Here is an 18,860-nt window from a genome sequence, read left to right as displayed (position 1 = left end):
TTCATAGTCTAAACTGCAAATTATTTACACAAAACAACTCAAAAGTTATTTCATCCAAGTTTTTTTATAAGGAACTACTATTTTTCCTGCTATCGGTGTGATTTATGAACAATTTGTTAAGAAAAAAATATCCAACACGGCACAGAAGTTGTCGAGTGATGATGCACTTCATTTATATCTACAATAAGATATGTACATGTATGCACATACATATGTTGTACTTTTCTTATAAAGAATACATGTGTTTATATAAGCATATATGTATATACATACATGTATGTACATATGAAAAAAATCAACTTAATTGCACCGACATTAATTCAGTGCGTATTGGGAGCTATAAAAAACGGAATGAAATGACTTTACGCCTCCATGAGTTGGTATACACATAAGTACGTAAGTATGTGTGACCATACATATGTAAATGCAAAATTTTCGAGTGCGATTGAATTTGCCCACGTACATTTGCAGTGAAACTGCAGGGAATGCACATAAATAATAAATACACATGTGTTTAAGTAATACATACATATGTACATATGTATGTATAAAACCTCCGAAATTCACCTCACCCATCGCTCTAAAAGCCAATTCAAGCAGATGTTGCACAAATAGACCTACATATGTACATACCAACAGACACGAAGACCGCAAATGAATTTGAAAAATTTGCGGCATTCCGAAATTGGCAAGAATTGCAGAAATATGAAAGGTAAACAGAGAAGCAAAGTAAATAGGCAACGAGTAAATTTATACCATTAAATTAAAACAAAATTCATGTATTCATGTCAATATTTTCGAAGCAGCCGAGGCAAGCGAACTGCACGAACGCGAAGCTAGTGAAAACATCGTGTGGCTCTTAACAAAATTGTAGTTATGGAAGAAGAGAGCAAACTACGACTCTTGCAAAGCCATGAAATAAGGTGAGTGTGGTGAATTTCTCAACTAAAGAGTGGCACTTGATTTACTCTTTGCATGAAAATACGAACAAAATGTGCTCCAAATTACAATACTTTGTTTTGTTGTAGTTGTGTTTGTATGTATGCATATATATATAAATGAGCTTAAAGTGGCGCGCTGCGCTGAGAGGCAATACGCCGCTGAGTTGGATGCAAAAAAACGAAGAAAACAAAGCCGAACGTCAACTTCAGCGTTCAATTTAACGGAGCGGTACGTAATAAAAATTAAAAACCGAAGAAAAAATGTAAACAGAACAACGTGCCCGAGGCAATAAAATGAGGCACAAAGCGAAATGCCCGATAAAATTGTGGAGCAAAACAACAATAAAAGATAAGACCTTATAAGAGGTTTCATGAGTGCACAAAATATATATTTATACATACTATGTTTGTACGTATGCATGTATGTACATATGCTTTTCTATATGGTTCCATAGCTTCGTTCGTTTGTTGTTGAAAAACTATCTGACCAACAGTAAGTTCCGAGGTGTTAGCCGTTACGGCACTCAGAGAGAAAACTATTAAAAAATGGCAAGAGATCGAATAAAGGACACAGGATTCATGAACAGCTGATGGCAAAGCCAAAATTGTGAAAAAAGTCGGAAATTTGCTGCCTGCAACACATCACCGACGGTTTTGTGGTCTTAAGTCTCTCTAGATGCCAGCTTCATTGGAAAACCAAAAGCAAAATTGTGAAAAATGCATGCAGCAAATAACCGACGCTTTCGTGGTCTTAAGTCTCTCTAGATTCCAGCTTCTTTGGAAAACCGAATTTTCGAAATTAATAATTTATTATGCTATACAAATCACCAAAAAATATGCATACAAGCCGCTATACTCTCCCCATTACACGCGTATAACGTATCGAGCTCCTTTGTGGTGCGGTGTTCGATTTGCAAAATAAATCATCAAAGCAGACAACGACGAACGTTGTGTAAACCCATAAAAATCGCAAAGTTGAATACACTATGGAGCAACATTCACATGGACTGGACCATGAACACTTCTCGTGGCGCGGGGCGGCACCGGTGTGCCGTACGAAGTAATCGTGAGTGTGCACAGCTACGCAAACGAAGCTGGTGGCTGTGGGCGAACAGGCGCAGAGCGAACATGCGAGCGCGCGGGTTGTTTATTTCCACATCATACTCATTTTGAATAAATTCAACCTTGTCGAATGCAACAACTTATTGCTTTAAGAAACCGCCGTTGTTTTGTTTATTACTTTTCTTCTGCTTCTGTTGTGCTTTTGCTAACCACAGACAGACTATACACCCATTGACGCGGCGTTCGAGAATTGCACGAGGCAGATTTGTCAGCAGGTGGGACTGAAACGGTCGTCAACACTGGAGCACACATATTGCAACCGATGTACTGTTATTGCAATCGGGTAGTGCAACTTTGTTCGAATAACGGCTTATTTCAGTACTAGAGAGGATAAGGAGGGGTTTTCAAGTCCTAAAAGACGACTTGAGAAATCCATGTACATACTTATGTGTATTATTTTTTAGTTCTTATATATTTTCATCAAAAAAATATTTAAAACCCTTAAAAGTATGATTTCGAGAGCTTTGCAGAAAGCTCCAAGAACAAAATTTTGAGGAGAAAGAAATGTGTAGAAAAATTTAGGGTCTCTGACTTTCCTTCCTCTGACAAACTTCGTGGTAAACTGTTCAGAGAATAAAAATTCGATTTTGAGTTCACAATAAAAGGTTCAATAACATTTTCAATACCAAAAAATCGGTGTTTTTGATCAAACAACGGCAGTCGATCAAGATAAAACTTTAAATACATACATAAGTATGTGTATGTATGTAAGTATATACCATACCAATCAATTCCAAGTCCGCTCAATACAAATGTCACCGATGAGACAACTCTAAAAGTTCCGGCTCCGACCGAACTTACTGCTCTCTGCTCTCCATTACATAGTTTTATTGTTTTACAAATATTTTTTTTTGTTTTTGTTTTGTTTTCAATTTTATTTTCGCATTCTTTAGACGTGAACGTGACTGTGTGAAGCACGACACCGCGAATGACTATTTCGACAATTCATCGGTTATGTGAGTCTAAAAATAGACTCAACTCGTCGTAGTATTACATATTTACTAGATCTTACGCGTATAATATATCGGGTGATTTTTTAAGAGCTTGATAACTTTTTTTAAAAAAAAAACGCATCAAAATTTGCAAAATCTCATCGGTTCTTTATTTGAAAGGTTAGATTGGTTCATGACATTTACTTTTTGAAGATAATTTCATTTAAATGTTGACTCATGTGGTTTCAACAAGATGGCGCTACATGCCACACAGCTCGCGATTCTATGGCCCTTTTGAGGGAAAACTTCGGAGAACAATTCATCTCAAGAAATGGACCCGTAAGTTGGCCACCAAGATCATGCGATTTAACGCCTTTAGACTATTTTTTGTGGGGCTACGTCAAGTCTAAAGTCTACAGAAATAAGCCAGCAACTATTCCAGCTTTGGAAGACAACATTTCCGAAGAAATTCGGGCTATTCCGGCCGAAATGCTCGAAAAAGTTGCCCAAAATTGGACTTTCCGAATGGACCACCTAAGACGCAGCCGCGGTCAACATTTAAATGAAATTATCTTCAAAAAGTAAATGTCATGAACCAATCTAACGTTTCAAATAAAGAACCGATGAGATTTTGCAAATTTTATGCGTTTTTTTAAAAAAAAGTTATCAAGCTCTTAAAAAATCACCCGATATAATACAACATGTAATATACATATGTATATGTATGTAGGGTGGGTTTGTAAGCTGCGCAGTATGTATGTATGTTTTTATACAGGTATTATATGTAAGTAAGTGTAAAACAGCTTTTCATAGCATCTCTTAACGGTACTGCTGGTCGGAAGTGGGAGTAGTATTTATTTCTCTCTTTATATTGCCCGTTAAAAGTTTTTCGAGAGCGAGACCTGCTCTCACTCTCGTTTGACAGGAACCACAAACGCTTTTGTCTTCTATTCGGCAAGTAAGAAACAAGCCTTACAACTTTTGGCATTGTTGTCAAGCTATTATGGTACTAAATTTAAAAGTGGCATGATCATTTAAAAGATTCATTAATAATATTATTTTCATTTCGAAACGCTGAAAAAGAGAGAAACTTAAGTAGTTGTTTTTAGTTGAAACTTAGAGAGTATTGCAAAATATACTGAAATCTTGACTCGTGAATGAATTCAAATCAATTTAGATCCTTCATTAAATTATATGAGCTTGTGTTACTTCGAAAAGTGCTTCGGAGAGAGTATTGAGATCAAATCCTGAAAAGTGAATAAATTCAAATAAATTCAGAACAGAAGAATTCATTAAATTATATGTGGTTGTGTTGATTCGGAGCGTGCTTCTTCTTAAGAAAAAATCAATGAGCACCACATCAATACTGAGAGTATAATCGGATCCATGTAGCATCGAGAGTGTAAGCTTTCAACTAACAGCTTGATCATTTACAAAGCCATGCGGGGAACAAGCCTTCAAATGGAATGTGAGTAAAAATTGTCATATTTCTATAAGCTTTTTTGCATATCCAGAACTTTGATTAATCCTTGTCTGATCTTAAGTGGTTACATGGGTTTACGGGTTTCAAAAAATCATGTTTTGGTATTGTTTTATTAAATTCTACAACACCTCAAGAATATTGTCCTAAATTTTCAAGTTCATCCGAGTGATAGTTTCGGAAATACAGCCTTGAGAACTTGTGCGCTCGAGGCTAGCTAGGCTAAGTTTTTAAACGCGTTTTTCTCGAAACTGTGTTTTTGAACCGATCTTTGTGAAATTTTACACAGGTCTTTGAGATACAATTCTTAAAGACTTGGACGAAGGATTTTTTTTCGATTACAACTATTTGAAAAAAAGTGTCGCGGAATTTTTACGGAAATTTTAAGTTTTTTGTAAAATGTCTGCCTAAAATCCAATTTTTATTTTTTTTTCCTTCGTCCAAATTCTAAGTTAAGTTTTTAACCAAAACACGTATTTTTGTTTTCAGTTTAGATGATCCTTTAAGAAGTTATCATGTCAACACGGGCGCATTTTTTTCCGAGGGGTCATCGGAAATGGCCTCGCAATGGCCAAGTTCAAAATATTTTTTTCCAAACATTTTCTTTGTTAATAGTGTATGTATGTTTGTAACAACAAAAAATTCTAATAAAATATTTAATTTTTTTATATGTGACCTGGTCTACGAAAGGGGGCTTAGGCGTCAAAAAATCAATTAATTAATGAGAAACTGACGAAACGAGTTGTTTACTTTTAACAGCTGTTTCCCAGAAAACTAGTTTTCGCACGTTAGCTCCCTTTTCGTAGACCAGGTCACATATGAGAAAAAATTGTTGAAAAATTGCTTTTCTTACCGGAAACCCATGTAACCCCTTAACGGTGTTTCGGAACATAAATTTTAACAATTATCATAAAAAAACATACTAGTTACAAATATACCATATTACACGAGGATTTAATGAACCAAATGTTTGGCATTATTTCAACCAAATTTTTTAGACATCAAATCCTCTTAAATATTTAATACAAAATTCTGCAAAATTATATTCCTGACAACTTTCAGTTTAAATTGCAAAACTTATTTTTATACATACGACATCAAAAATTGCTTAATTTGCCGCCAGAACGATGACGAGCGTAGAAATGACGAGAAGTTGTACGAGCAGACGGCGACAATTCGAACAGACAATGTTTTTTGCACATTCAATAATTATATGCTTTCCAACTTGCGCAGCTACCTTTGTACACAAGAACCAAATATACTATACATAATGCAAATGTACATGCATACATATGGACAAACATATGTACATAGATGCATCAGAAATACATACATATGTATGTGTGTACATATGTACTTCTACAATACTACAAAAACGTAAACAAGAACACTTGACTGCTTTGCTATGAAGAGTTGTTGTTTAGCAAAAACCGAGTACACGAGTCCGAGCTGAATTGAATTGAGTGATACGTAGTAGTGACCAATTTTGTGCGAGCACGACATTCCTGCGAATTAGCATTTGAATACATACCGTATTTAGTCAAAGCTGTAGGTAAATTAAGCTGCTTTTATGGCAACCGGCCAGCAAATGAGGTAGGGTAAGCCCACGTACATATGTACATACATACATACATACATAAGTACCAGCGAGAAAAAAGGTATACCGCACTAGACGTCAGTTGAAATGTGGAATGTTACTGAATATGGAAATAGAACTATAAGTATAGTAATTTTCTAAGTTGAAATTCGGATTAAAATTAACTTCAGCTCAAGTTACGTCGACGTAACAGTCTAAATCTAAAACATTTAATATTAGATAATTTGGACAAGATTTAGTTATTATTTTTTTTTTTTTTTCAAAAAGAATGGTAGCAACAGTTTTCAACAGTATTCTACAGGAATTTTTTTATATATGTATTGTAAAACCATTTAATATGAAAAGCTTTTATCGATTCGCAACAGCTTTGAGAGTGACGAAACGAACAAACAACTTGGAACAATACCATTTCCATGAGATATTCCATTTTTAAAGAGATCGGAGCTTTACATATAGCGATCTTAGCGGAATCGCTGGCAACTGCAAGGCCGATGAGCTAACTCTGGAACCGCTCACATCGAAATGGGACCGTGTTGGATCTCGATTGGCGTCTTGTGTTCTAGCGCTGGACCAATGAACCTCGCGTACGTGGTCGCCGTTCAGCTTCCATGCGACTGCAAGATCCTTTTGGCTTAGAGTAGTACGCATGAACTACTTGTTTTGAGCAAAGTTTATCTTGCCGCAATCGTAGCAATTCTTACTGGACACTGTCCAATAGGCATTCATGCGGTAAGGCTAAACATCTTGTTGAACCCTAGTTGTCAAAGTTGTCAAAAGATTTGAGCGGAATCGCTGGCAACTGCAAGGCCGATGAGCTAGCGCTTGAACCGCTCAGATCGAAATGAGAGTGAGTTGGATCTTCATTGGCGTCTTGTGTTCTCGCACTGGACCAATGAACCACGAGTGCGTGGTTGACGACCTACTCCTGTGCGACTGCAAGACCCTTTCAGCCTAGATTAGAACGCGTGAGATCTACTAAACTACTTGCCTTCAACAAAGGTCAACTTCCGCAATCTTAGCAATTCTGGCAAAGCCAAAAATCTTGTCGGACGCTAGTTGTCAAAAGTTGTATGGAGGAGGTTTCAGGTGAAATATGGAGGAGGTTGGCGGATTCAACAATTTTGTGATCATAGTGCTTTGCCGACTTGTAAGGTTGTTATGATCTAGTATTTAGGAGGGTTTAGATACCACAGGCGATCGGCGTTCTAAACTGTCCAAGTGAGGTCCCTGTTTGGATCGATCACTTAACCTAACTTAACATAACCTTACATATACATAGCAAGCAGAGAAGTTACGAATCAAAGTTTAAAATTATATTTAAATGAAGTAGTGATCTGATTGAGTAATTGTAAGTAAATTTATAGGAAATATCAGACTTCGATATCCTAATAGTACCAAAATGTATTCAACCAATGTCAATAGGAAACATTTAAGAAGGTTATCGTAACAGTCCTCCTTATGTCTAGTAATACTTCTAAAATTTTACAAAAAATATTTATAAATCCCCTCTAAATTACAAAAAAATTAACTCGTAGTATTTTGGAAAGCCACAAGTATTCAAATTATCGATTGTAAAATACGACCAGAGCTTTGAACTATGATTCACTGTGTTCTAAATCTTACAATTGCGTGCATAAAAAAATCACCATTGAATGTGTAATACAAGTGAGTCTTTTGTATTTATTCATCGCGTTCATAAAACTTTGCTGACGTACCCATTAAGGTATTTGCATGAAAAAATATTGAAAGTATAATAGAGCGGACTGCTGCATCATCTCGAGATAATTATTTGTAGGAGAAACTGTTGGACCACATAACAGAATACAAACATACCCACTAGGCTATGTACGCGTAAGTAAATTATGACAATTCTTAACGTGCTATTTACGTCGTTGATCGGAACGTGAAATAGGTGTGCGGCACTACGTCAGCTGCTGGCAAGGCTACGTGAGAGCGCCAGTCATTTGCACTGGGTTACTCTAATTTACTTAACACACCACAGCTTATCAACGATGTCAAGGCGAAGCGAAATTTTACTAATCACTGAAAGAAAGTTCAGATAAAGAATTAAGCAGATAAGTAGAGTGACTCAGAATAAATATAATTTATAACGGTAGTCGCTTAAATTTGGACACACGTACTCATATGTGCTATATATGTATGTATGTGTGCCTTTGCCCTCGTTGCCAATCAAAATTTCACCACATAAACGTCAATCTGTCGAACAAAAAGCTTTTTTTCTGCAATCTAGTCAATAATCAAGGCATTTGCATAAATTATTTGACTCAAGGTCATGAACTAGGTTCTTTAACGTAAGAATTTGTATTGCTATCGCAAGGCGCGTGCATCAAAAATTCAACTTACTTGCTTAATAACTGTAATAATTGTATGTAAATGTGTTACGTGCGTTGGAGAACGTTGCAGTTCGAATCAAATATTTGTATAATCAATAGTTTGTATATTATCTTTATCTCAATATTTTCAATTTCGATCTCGACGCCTGCATATGCACATAAATACATACATATATTATATGTACATATATGTATATACATACATAGTTGTCAATATGTCAGCTTTGATACGCTGTCAGCAAATTTAGAGCACTCCATTTGACATTTACCCATTTGAGTCGCATTATTAATTGTATCGCTGAGTACAAATGTCCAATTATAATGAGTATGGGGTCCCTAAGCATAGACAGCGCGCTATTTTTAAACCCAACGCATGTTTTAGTCATTAATAATTAAGTGGTTATCATTTGTATACCTGAAACAGGGCATTTTAAGTGTGCGACGGTGTTCGTAACAACCAGATAGAGAGTGACGAGTTGAATCGATTTAGTCAAGTCCGTCTGTTCAGCTGTTCATCTGTATACACGATACATGAACTACTTCCTCAGTTTTTGAGATATCGTACTGAAAATTTCCATACGTCCTGTTCTCCCGAAGAAGATATTTATTTGTCGGAACCGTCGATAAAGAGCCAATATAGAATATAGCTGCCCAAGAAACAGATTGATCAAAATCCAGTCCTTGGAAACTTGATAAGATAATAGTTCAATTGAAAAGCTCGGCCTGACAAATAGACGGCGCTACTAGAATTAAATCCATATGATTTTTAGTAAGCCCTAACCTTCAAAGGACGTGTGTATAAATTTGACAGCTCCCGGAGCATTAGTTTGTGAATTATATCGTCAAGGATTGGTATGCTAAGTTTAAACGTGTTGAAATGAGCACCGAAGACAATGAACGAAGTGGACGCTCGAAAGAGGTTATTGATTTTGGATGACCGTAAAATGAAGTTTTTCGAGATAGCAGACATCATATTCACGAATATTTGGGTATGAGAAAGCTCTGTGCAAAGTGGGTGCCGCCCAAACTCACTTTTAATCAAAAACAACGACGATTTGATAATTTCATGTGGAGCAGTTCAAGCGTAATTAGACCGAGTTTTTGCGTAGATATATGACAATGGATGAAAGATGCCTTCATCATTTCACTCCGAAGTCCAATCGACCGTCAGCCTAGTGGACTGTACATAACGAACCGACCCCAAAGCATTTTAAAACGCAACAGTTGCTTGTCAAGGTCATGTCGTATGTTTTTTGGTATGCGTATGGATTAGTTTTTATTAACCACCTTGAGAAAGGAAGGACCATGAACAGCGACTATTATATAGCGTTATTGGACCTTTTGAACAACGAAAACGGCGAAAACGACCGCATTTGAAGAAAAAGAAAGTGCTATTTCACCAAGGTAATGCACAAGTCAGGGAAAACGACGGCAAAAATCCATGAATTGGGCTTCGAATTGCTTCTTTATCTACCGTATTCTCCAGATCTGGCCCCCAGCGACTATTTCCGGTTCTCAGATCTCAAAAGATTGCTCGCTGGGAAAATTTCGTCGTATGAAAAGGTTATCACCGGAACTGATGCCTATTTTGAAGCCAAGTATAAAAAAGTATTACAAAAAGGGTATCGAAAAGTTGGAGAGTCGCTAAAATCATTGTATCACCCTTGAAGGGAACTATGTTGAATTAAAAATAATCGAATTTTGCCCAAAAAAAGTATTTTACTATGATAGGCTTTTCAATTGACCTGTTATCTTCACCAAATTTTGCTTGGATAAATGTCCAAGGCAACGTTATTAGGCACTAAATGGATGGTACATTGGGCATAAAAACCACATTGAATTGGTAATATAAAAATCCATAACTTAGGCTAATTACTTTTATATCAAATTTAGTACAAGCCCAATAATCAAGCTGTCAATGTCCAGACTTGTCTGCCACCTGCTGTAAATGTCCTTAATTGGTAAGCAGAAAAATTGTAACTAATAATAATAACAACACAAATATCAGATGGATTAGTAGAAAATAAATACTACATATGTACAGTGACTCACAAAATTGATCACCAGACCAGAGTTCCCTTAATGAGCCGATTTGGCTTGTGTTCGATTTTTTTTATATAACCCACAGTTGCTCGATGGGTTTTAGGTACGGAAATTGGGAAAGCGAATCTAGCATAATAATGCTGATGTCCTGAACACATTTGTGAGTTTCCTTTGCTGTGTGTTTTGGATCATTATCCTGTTGGAAGACAGGTCGGACCATTTTCACCTAAGTCTCCTACAATGCCAAACAAATGACTGCGCAGATTCTCAATATAAGACTCTGCCAATCCCAAACGATTTATTTTAGTCTCTTCCGAACACAGGATCTTCTGCTACTGGGACTTACATTCTAGGTCTTGTATTTTTTCGTGAAATTTACCGGCAACTTGCTGTGCCTATCAGTGAATAGAGGTTTTTTGGCTTTTGGACAGCATTTCGTAATTTTCTGCGAATCGTCTGTGCAGAAACCTTTAAATTATTATTATTATTGTTCAAATTTTACTTTACGCTAATTTTAGTGAGGGCATAAAACATATTGGTAACGGTACCTCAAACACCAACCAACAAAAATATTCAGTCGGATTTATGTTTGACTTCTATATCTAAGACGGAATGAAAAAATAATGGCTTTTCAATTGAAGCGTGATCAATTTTGTGAGTCACAGTATATACATATATATTTAAAATTTTGATATGTATCCAGAGTTTTAGAAAACCTAAGCGAAAAAGTCATTATTTTAAAACTGTAAAAACTCCTTTGCCGATACTTAAAACAAAGGAAGAGAAACACGTTCCAATATCTGTCAACGGTTGCCTTTAGTCAATGATAGTTCCATATATGTACATATGTATGTACATACTCCGATCAGTAAAGAGTTTAAGAGCTCTTATGAAGATTAAAAATAACAAAGCTGGTGAGTTTTTAAATAACCTTGAGTCCCTTATACATACATATCGGGTGATTTTTTAAGAGCTTGATAACTTTTTTAAAAAAAAAACGCATAAAATTTGCAAAATCTCATCGGTTCTTTATTTGAAACGTTAGATTGGTTCATGACATTTACTTTTTGAAGATAATTTCGTTTAAATGTTGACCGCGGCTGCGTCTTAGGTGGTCCATTCGGAAAGTCCAATTTTGGGCAACTTTTTCGAGCATTTCGGCCAGAATAGCCCGAATTTCTTCGGAAATGTTGTCTTCCAAAGCTGGAATAGTTGCTGGCTTATTTCTGTAGACTTTAGACTTGACGTAGCCCCACAAAAAATAGTCTAAAGGCGTTAAATCGCATGATCTTGGTGGCCAACTTACGGGTCCATTTCTTGAGATGAATTGTTCTCCGAAGTTTTCCCTCAAAATGGCCATAGAATCGCGAGCTGTGTGGCATGTAGCGCCATCTTGTTGAAACCACATGAGTCAACATTTAAATGAAATTATCTTCAAAAAGTAAATGTCATGAACCAATCTAACGTTTCAAATAAAGAACCGATGAGATTTTGCAAATTTTATGCGTTTTTTTTTCCTAAAAAGTTATCAAGCTCTTAAAAAATCACCCGATATATTTATTTAAATATTTTTCAATATTGAAAATATCAAAAAACAAGTAAGGAAGGGCTAAGTTCGGGTGTCACCGAACATTTTATACTCTCGCATGGTAAAGTGATAATCGAGATTTCATAATACGTCATTTACATATTTTTCAAATACCGTATTTTTGTAAAGTTTTATTCCGCTATCATCATTGGTTCCTAATGTTTATACTCGTATTATACAGAGAAGGCATCAGATGGAATTCAAAATAGCTTTATATTGGAAGAAGGCGTGGTTGTGAACCGATTTCACCAGGGTGTTAAGAAAATGTAACATACCGAATTTCATTGAAATCGGTGTAGTAGTTCCCGAGATATGGTTTTTGGTCCATAAGTGGGCGAGGCCACGCCCATTTTCAATTTTTAAAAAAAGCCTGGGTGCAGCTTCCATCTGCCACTTTTTCCGTAAAATTTAGTGTTTCTGACGTTTTTTGTTAGTCGGTTAACGCACTTTTAGTGATTTTGAACATAACCTTTGTATGGGAGGTGGGCGTGGTTATTATCCGATTTCTTCCATTTTTGAACTGTATATGGAAATACCTGAAGAAAACGACTCTGTAGGCTTTGGTTGACATAGCTATAGTAGTTTCCGAGATATGTACAAAAAACTTATTAGGGGCGGGGCCACGCCCACTTTTCCAAAACAATTGCGTCCAAATATGCCCTCCCTATATGCGATCCTTTGTGCCAAATTTCACTTTAATATCTTTATTTATGGCTTAGTTATGACACTTTATAGGTTTTCGGTTTCCGCCATTTTGTGGGCGTGGCAGTGGGCCGATTTTGCCCATCTTCGAACTTAACCTTCTTATGGAGCCAAGGAATACGTGTACCAAGTTTCATCATGATATCTCAATTTTTACTCAAGTTACAGCTTGCACGGACGGACGGACAGACGGACGGAAGGACAGACAGACATCCGGATTTCGACTCTACTCGTCACCCTGATCACTTTGGTATACATAACCCTATATCTGACTCTTTTAGTTTTAGGACTTACAAACAACCGTTATGTGAACAAAACTATAATACTCTCGTTAGCAACATTATTGCGAGAGTATAAAAATATGCATAAATTTAATGAAATAATGATTTATTTAAAAGTATATGTAACTGGTTTAGTTTTCTAAACTGAGCTCAGCATAGAGCCTGCGAATCGTTAAGGTTCTATTGCGCAATTAAGAGCTGAGTAAAATTAACTTTATGTAGATATGTACATATGTATATAATGATGTTCATGCCGGCATCTGATTTGCATACGCAGTTACATACATATGTATATATTATGCAAATAAGCACATTGGTTTACGACTTCTGTTCGACTGTGCATATTGGTTCGACAGAAATAATATAATATACATACTACACATACATACATATGTATGTACATATGTAGATACATCCTTATGTGAACAGAGTATCGTTACAAACCCACATTTACCGTAGAAGTTCCACCACACTTTTCTTCCCACTTATGGAGGTTGTCCTTCAAGTTTAAGGAAACCTCGAGCGGCTGCAGAATTTCGATTTCCGAACCGATAGCTTACTAACTGTTAGTCACGCACTTGTCTCGACCGGTTGTCAGAAAACGAGCAAGTATTGAAGGCAGTTGTAAAGCTTCCGCTTATAAAGCTGACATAGTACATAATGTCCCACAAACAAAAATCACTATTTTATCATATTTGTTACTCTAACTCCTAAAATGATTATTTTTCAGGTCACTAACAAATAAGGTTCATAGAGTTATTAATGAAATAATTACCAATTTTCTCAAAATTTTCCTAAAATCAGTTCAAAGTCAAAAGCCCTGAATATCATAAAATACTAGATAGAATTTTCATCATTCCATCGAATGTGATATTCGCCGTTGGCAATACGTGAAGGACCATAAATCGTCCGCAACACCTTTCTCTCGAAAACTCGTAACGTCGACCCATCAGATGTTGTTATCGTTCACGCCTCTGCACCATATAGCAGGACGGGGATGAAGAGTGACTTGTAGAGTTTGGTCTTTGTTCGTTGAAAGAGAACTTTACTTCTCAATTACTTTCTCAGTCCGAAGTAGCACCTGTTGGCAGGAGTTATTCTGCGTTGGATTTCGAGGCCTTCATTGTTGTTCGTGGTAATGCTGGTTCCAAGATAGACGAAATTATCTACGGCTTCGAAGTCATCACTCTTAACAGTGACGTGAGAGCTAAGTTGCGAGTGCGACGACTGTTTGTTTAATGACAGGAGATATTTAGTCTTTCTCTACCACTACCAGATCCATAGGTATATGTTTGATCAGGAGCTATCTGCTATTCGACTGTTGGACTGCAGCTTTGACATCCAAGATATTTCAACCTCTGTCTAGCTGGAAAATTGGAAAAAACAGCCGCCTTGTCTGTATCTCAATTTTTTGCAGAGAGCTTTTTCCACAACGCGTATGCTAATAAGATACAGTTCAATTAAAAGCCCTATCCTTTGGCAAGATGATCTTTGTTGAGTGAAAACTCTCGCATTATACTCTGAGTAACATCTAAGTTCTAAGCACATGTTGGCATATTTTGCTAATTTTTTTAAGAAAAATATTCTTAATTTTTAATTATAACCTATCTTCTTCTTAAAAAAGTACGAAGTCTCAATTAAGTCCACAAATAAGCGCAAAAATGGCTCGTTGGGTAGATTTGCAAGCACTAAAAGTGTGTATATGTATTTAAGTATTTCATCTATATATTTGTAAATTTTAGCTGCTTTTGTGCGGATAAATTAAGATAGAGCTGGATCTATGTATGCATGTACATATAGGGTGAGTCGAGCTGAGAAGATCTAATGTATTACATTTTCTTTCCAGTTTAAGATATTTCCAGATCTCACTTTTAAATAAATTACTTTTGGATAAAGTGTTTTTCACGAAATAATAATTGTATTCGATTTGATGAACATTGAAGAGTGGAGAATCGAAAATTTAATATTCATAAAAACAAATAATCGTTCACAGGATCGTTTCGGTGGGTTCTACGTAAGCAGATCAAAACCCAGATTTTTATTTGGCCAAGGACCGTCTAGTAGTATTGCGAAAACAACAACGATTAAATAGAGATAAAGGGATTTCTTTTATACTATATGTATATTCACGCTTACTGAAGTCGACTGAATGACTTTGTGATTCTACGCTTTTGACAACCGAGCAGAGTGAAGTGGCAAATCGACAACTGTTAACATTACGATAAATTATTACACCTAATTGCAAAGGGCCTACTGACACACCCTTTACAATGAGATGATGAATGAGTATATGAATGGTGCATTGATTTATGTATGTACATATGTATATGGTTGTGTACATACATATGTTAATTATAAAATATTTATTCATAAGTACAAAGTGACGTTTATGCGCAAGCAAGTTTAACTAAACCGAAAATACAGTCGAGGCATCATAATTGTAACAACTTTATAAATGATAGTGACTGAATAGACCATATCCAACCTGCAGTGAATAAAATATAGCAGCCGTAGCTGAGAGTGTACACGAAGACCGTAGAGAGTCGATTCGGCGCCATTTGCAGCAACTCGGACTGACGTATAGAACGAACGGCACATCTTACGTGGAGATCTCAAATTGAAAGCATACAAAACACAGCTTGTGGAAGCACTGAAGTCGCTCAACCTTCCCAAACGACATCGCTTTACTCTATGGACTTTTGAAAAGTTCGAAGAAGATCGGACATTTTCAAACCAAATTTTGTTCAGCGATGAGGCCCATTTCCGACTCAATGGGTTTGTAAACAAGCAAAATTGTCGCATTTGGGACGAAGAGCAACTTGAAAAGATTCAACAGCTACCATTTCATCCAGAAAAAAACAAAGTTTTGGTGTGGTATGTGGGCCGGTGGAATCATCAGTCAATATTTTTTTCAAAAATGATGCCGGTAAGAACGTAACCAGCAATGGCGAACGTTATCGCGCCATGATAACCGACTATTTGATGACTGAAGCTCATGATCTCGGCGTCATTTGGTTTCAACTAAACGACGCCACTTCCCACACATCGCATCAATCAATGGATTTATTGAGAGAACACTTCGGTGGGCAGATAATTTCACATTTTGGGCCGGTCGAATGGCCACTAAGGCCATTGATATCACATCGTGTGATATCACACCATTAAGCATTTTCCTGTGGAGATATGTTAAGTCTAAAGTTTTTACGGATAATTCCGCTTCGGTTCAGGCCTTGGAGCAAAACATCACGCGTGTCATTCGGCAGTTACCAGTCGAAGCGTTCGAACGAGTCATCGAAAATTGCACTCAACGGATGAACCATTTGAGATGTAGCCGCGGCCAACATTTGAAAGAGATATTTTTCAAAAAATAAATGCCAAAGAATTTTCATTCAAATGATAATAAACATTCCCCATTAAATTTGAAGTTTCTGTGTTTTTTCTTTGAAAAGTAGGGAACCGTGAAATGGGTTACCCATATAAAATATACTTTATAGGGTCTCTGACATTTTCATTCAGGTATTACAAAGCAAACGCAAATAATAACAGGCCAGATCTGACAGTATAAACTTTCCGATTACTTCAATAAAGTATTTAAAGGCATTTTTACTTCTGTTCTACTTGAAAACAACAGAATGTAACAAGAGTTACATAATCACTTCGTGTTTACTATGAAAATTATAACAATATAACACAAGTGTGAGTATTATAGGCCTGACTATGAAATCGATTAGAAATGTGCTCATTAAAGTGCCTTCTCTGTTTGAGTATTGATTTTGAATTTATTTTCCATACAATTGTATGAGATATTTACCGAACTCGAGCGCATTTAAGTTTCGACAGGCTATTACCAGTGCTTAGCAGATAAACATGCGCCATAGATCTAAGTGTATATAATATATAACTATGTATATACTTAGAAAAGTAAATGACTATCACACACACACAAGTGGGATATGCATTAATGCAAATTAATTATCAATTATGTAAGTGGGTGAGTAAATGAGTGCCAGAGTGCTCATGTGACGTTTATATTTAGAACGTATCAAATTCTAATATGCATTTTAGACCTATTTATAGCGCCAAGTTGTTTACAGTTTTTCCGCTTATATATTATAAAAGCATTGCATGTTTAATTATGGTAATGTAAAACTAATTTTTTCACCTTAATTTTTATTAATGAATGTATATAAGAATAGATATTTGCATAAACACAAATTAAATTATGAAATGTTAACGTAATATCTGAACGGCATAGCTAAAAATTATTTTTCTATATATTTTTATGGAAAGTTTTGTTTCATAATAAAATAGGCAGATCAAGCGAAAATGTTAGAAATTAACAAGAAGGGAAGCGCCTGGAAGTTCGAAAATCGCTGTATTAGCTATATGGGAGCTAAGGGAAGTAATGTTAACCCATTTGTAACACACAGACACACTACTTCAGGAATATTTTTTTCCGAATTTCTATTGTATATCTCACATAATGACCGATTTTGACGGTGAAATGTCAAGAAATTTCGGTTGAGGAAATTTCTGTCAAAAATTCTGGCACTTCAATGACAGTTTTCCGAAAAATTAAGCTTTTTTACTCAAAAATTTCTCACTCAGTTAACTAAAAATGAGTAAGACAGTTTCTCTCAGAGAGAACTGCAACGATGACATTCTGAGAGAGATCTCTCAGAGATTGAAGAGTAATGTGCTGAACACATGAGAGCGACAGGCTTCAGACGACAGTAGAGAGGAGAGGAGAGGATGCTACCAATAACAAACTAAATAACAAACAAATATAGTTTATATATTTTTTCACATATATTTCTCCAACAAATCATATCTGGTTAGTTTTTAGATCCTTAACTGTCACAGTTCATAAATTCATTAGTGAAATAATTTGGCAATTGGTTGAAAAAATTTATAATCTTCAACATTTTTTACAAAATTTACTTAAAGTCAGTTCAAGATCAAAAGCCTGGAACATCTTAATATACTGAAACCTTATAAGTACCTATGTATGTATATGTATTTATGTATGTATGTATGTATATTAAACAATTTTTAAGGGATAAGGGAAGAAACCATGGCTTACAAATAATGGCAATTTATCGAAAATTGTTAGTTACAAGTATTTCCGGTAACTCAATGAATACATTTTCAAATCCCAGCACTATTTTTCCAAAATAAAATCTCATTCAAGGTTTGAGTATTGACTACGAGAGAACAGCGTTTCCTTTTTCTCATTTTACAACGCTCTCTGAGTGATTTTTTCAAATGTTGTAAACAAATTTATACGAGTTCTCGAAAAATCTGGCAACTGCTGACAAAATTTTCAGAACGACAGACAGATACATACATATTTATATACAAGATATGATATAGCAAATATCCGTTCAAGGTTTGAGCATTTGCTACGAGAGAACGTCGTCTTTCCTCTCTATTTACAACCTTCTAAATTTTTTCAAAACGTTATATATATCTTATATACAAGAAGTAAGACTATTTAAATACTTTCTTTCTAATGCACTGATCGTAAACTGAATATGGCAAGCTCACTATAATGTATAAACGATCAAATATCAATAAGTTACAACATTAAGCCATTAAAATACACTGTTTCTTGACCATTCAAAAGTTGCAAGATTTTACCAGAATTTATCAGATGAGCGAGCGTAAGCTGTACTCTGGCGGATTAGAGGAGAAATATGAATAGATAGCGTTCTCTCTCAATCAAAATTTTCAAGATTTTACTAGAAAAAAGTTTAATTTTCTCATTCCAGTTACCAGAAAAAATTTTTCGGAATATTCTGGTAAAACTTCATGTAATAA

At 35.7% G+C, this 18,860-nt stretch overlaps 1 protein-coding gene across 2 annotated transcripts in view; it reads right to left on the bottom strand.

The window, feature by feature from the left end:
* LOC126760314 (pre-mRNA-splicing factor ATP-dependent RNA helicase PRP16) overlaps positions 1 to 18,860 on the bottom strand; it is a 54,682-nt gene that overhangs the window by 14,457 nt on the left and 21,365 nt on the right. The window contains exon 1 of one of the 2 annotated variants that reach the window (XM_050475873.1): positions 2,788 to 2,963. The exons of the other annotated variant lie outside the window; for it this stretch is intronic. The gene's annotated coding sequence lies outside the window, so the exon portion shown is untranslated. Of the gene's footprint in view, positions 1 to 2,787; positions 2,964 to 18,860 lie in introns of those variants that run through there. 2 annotated transcript variants of the gene reach the window in all.

The sequence above is a fragment of the Bactrocera neohumeralis genome, chromosome 5, assembly GCF_024586455.1.
Source record: "Bactrocera neohumeralis isolate Rockhampton chromosome 5, APGP_CSIRO_Bneo_wtdbg2-racon-allhic-juicebox.fasta_v2, whole genome shotgun sequence".
NCBI lineage: Eukaryota > Metazoa > Arthropoda > Insecta > Diptera > Tephritidae > Bactrocera > Bactrocera neohumeralis.
This window is presented reverse-complemented; position numbering and strand designations above follow the sequence as displayed.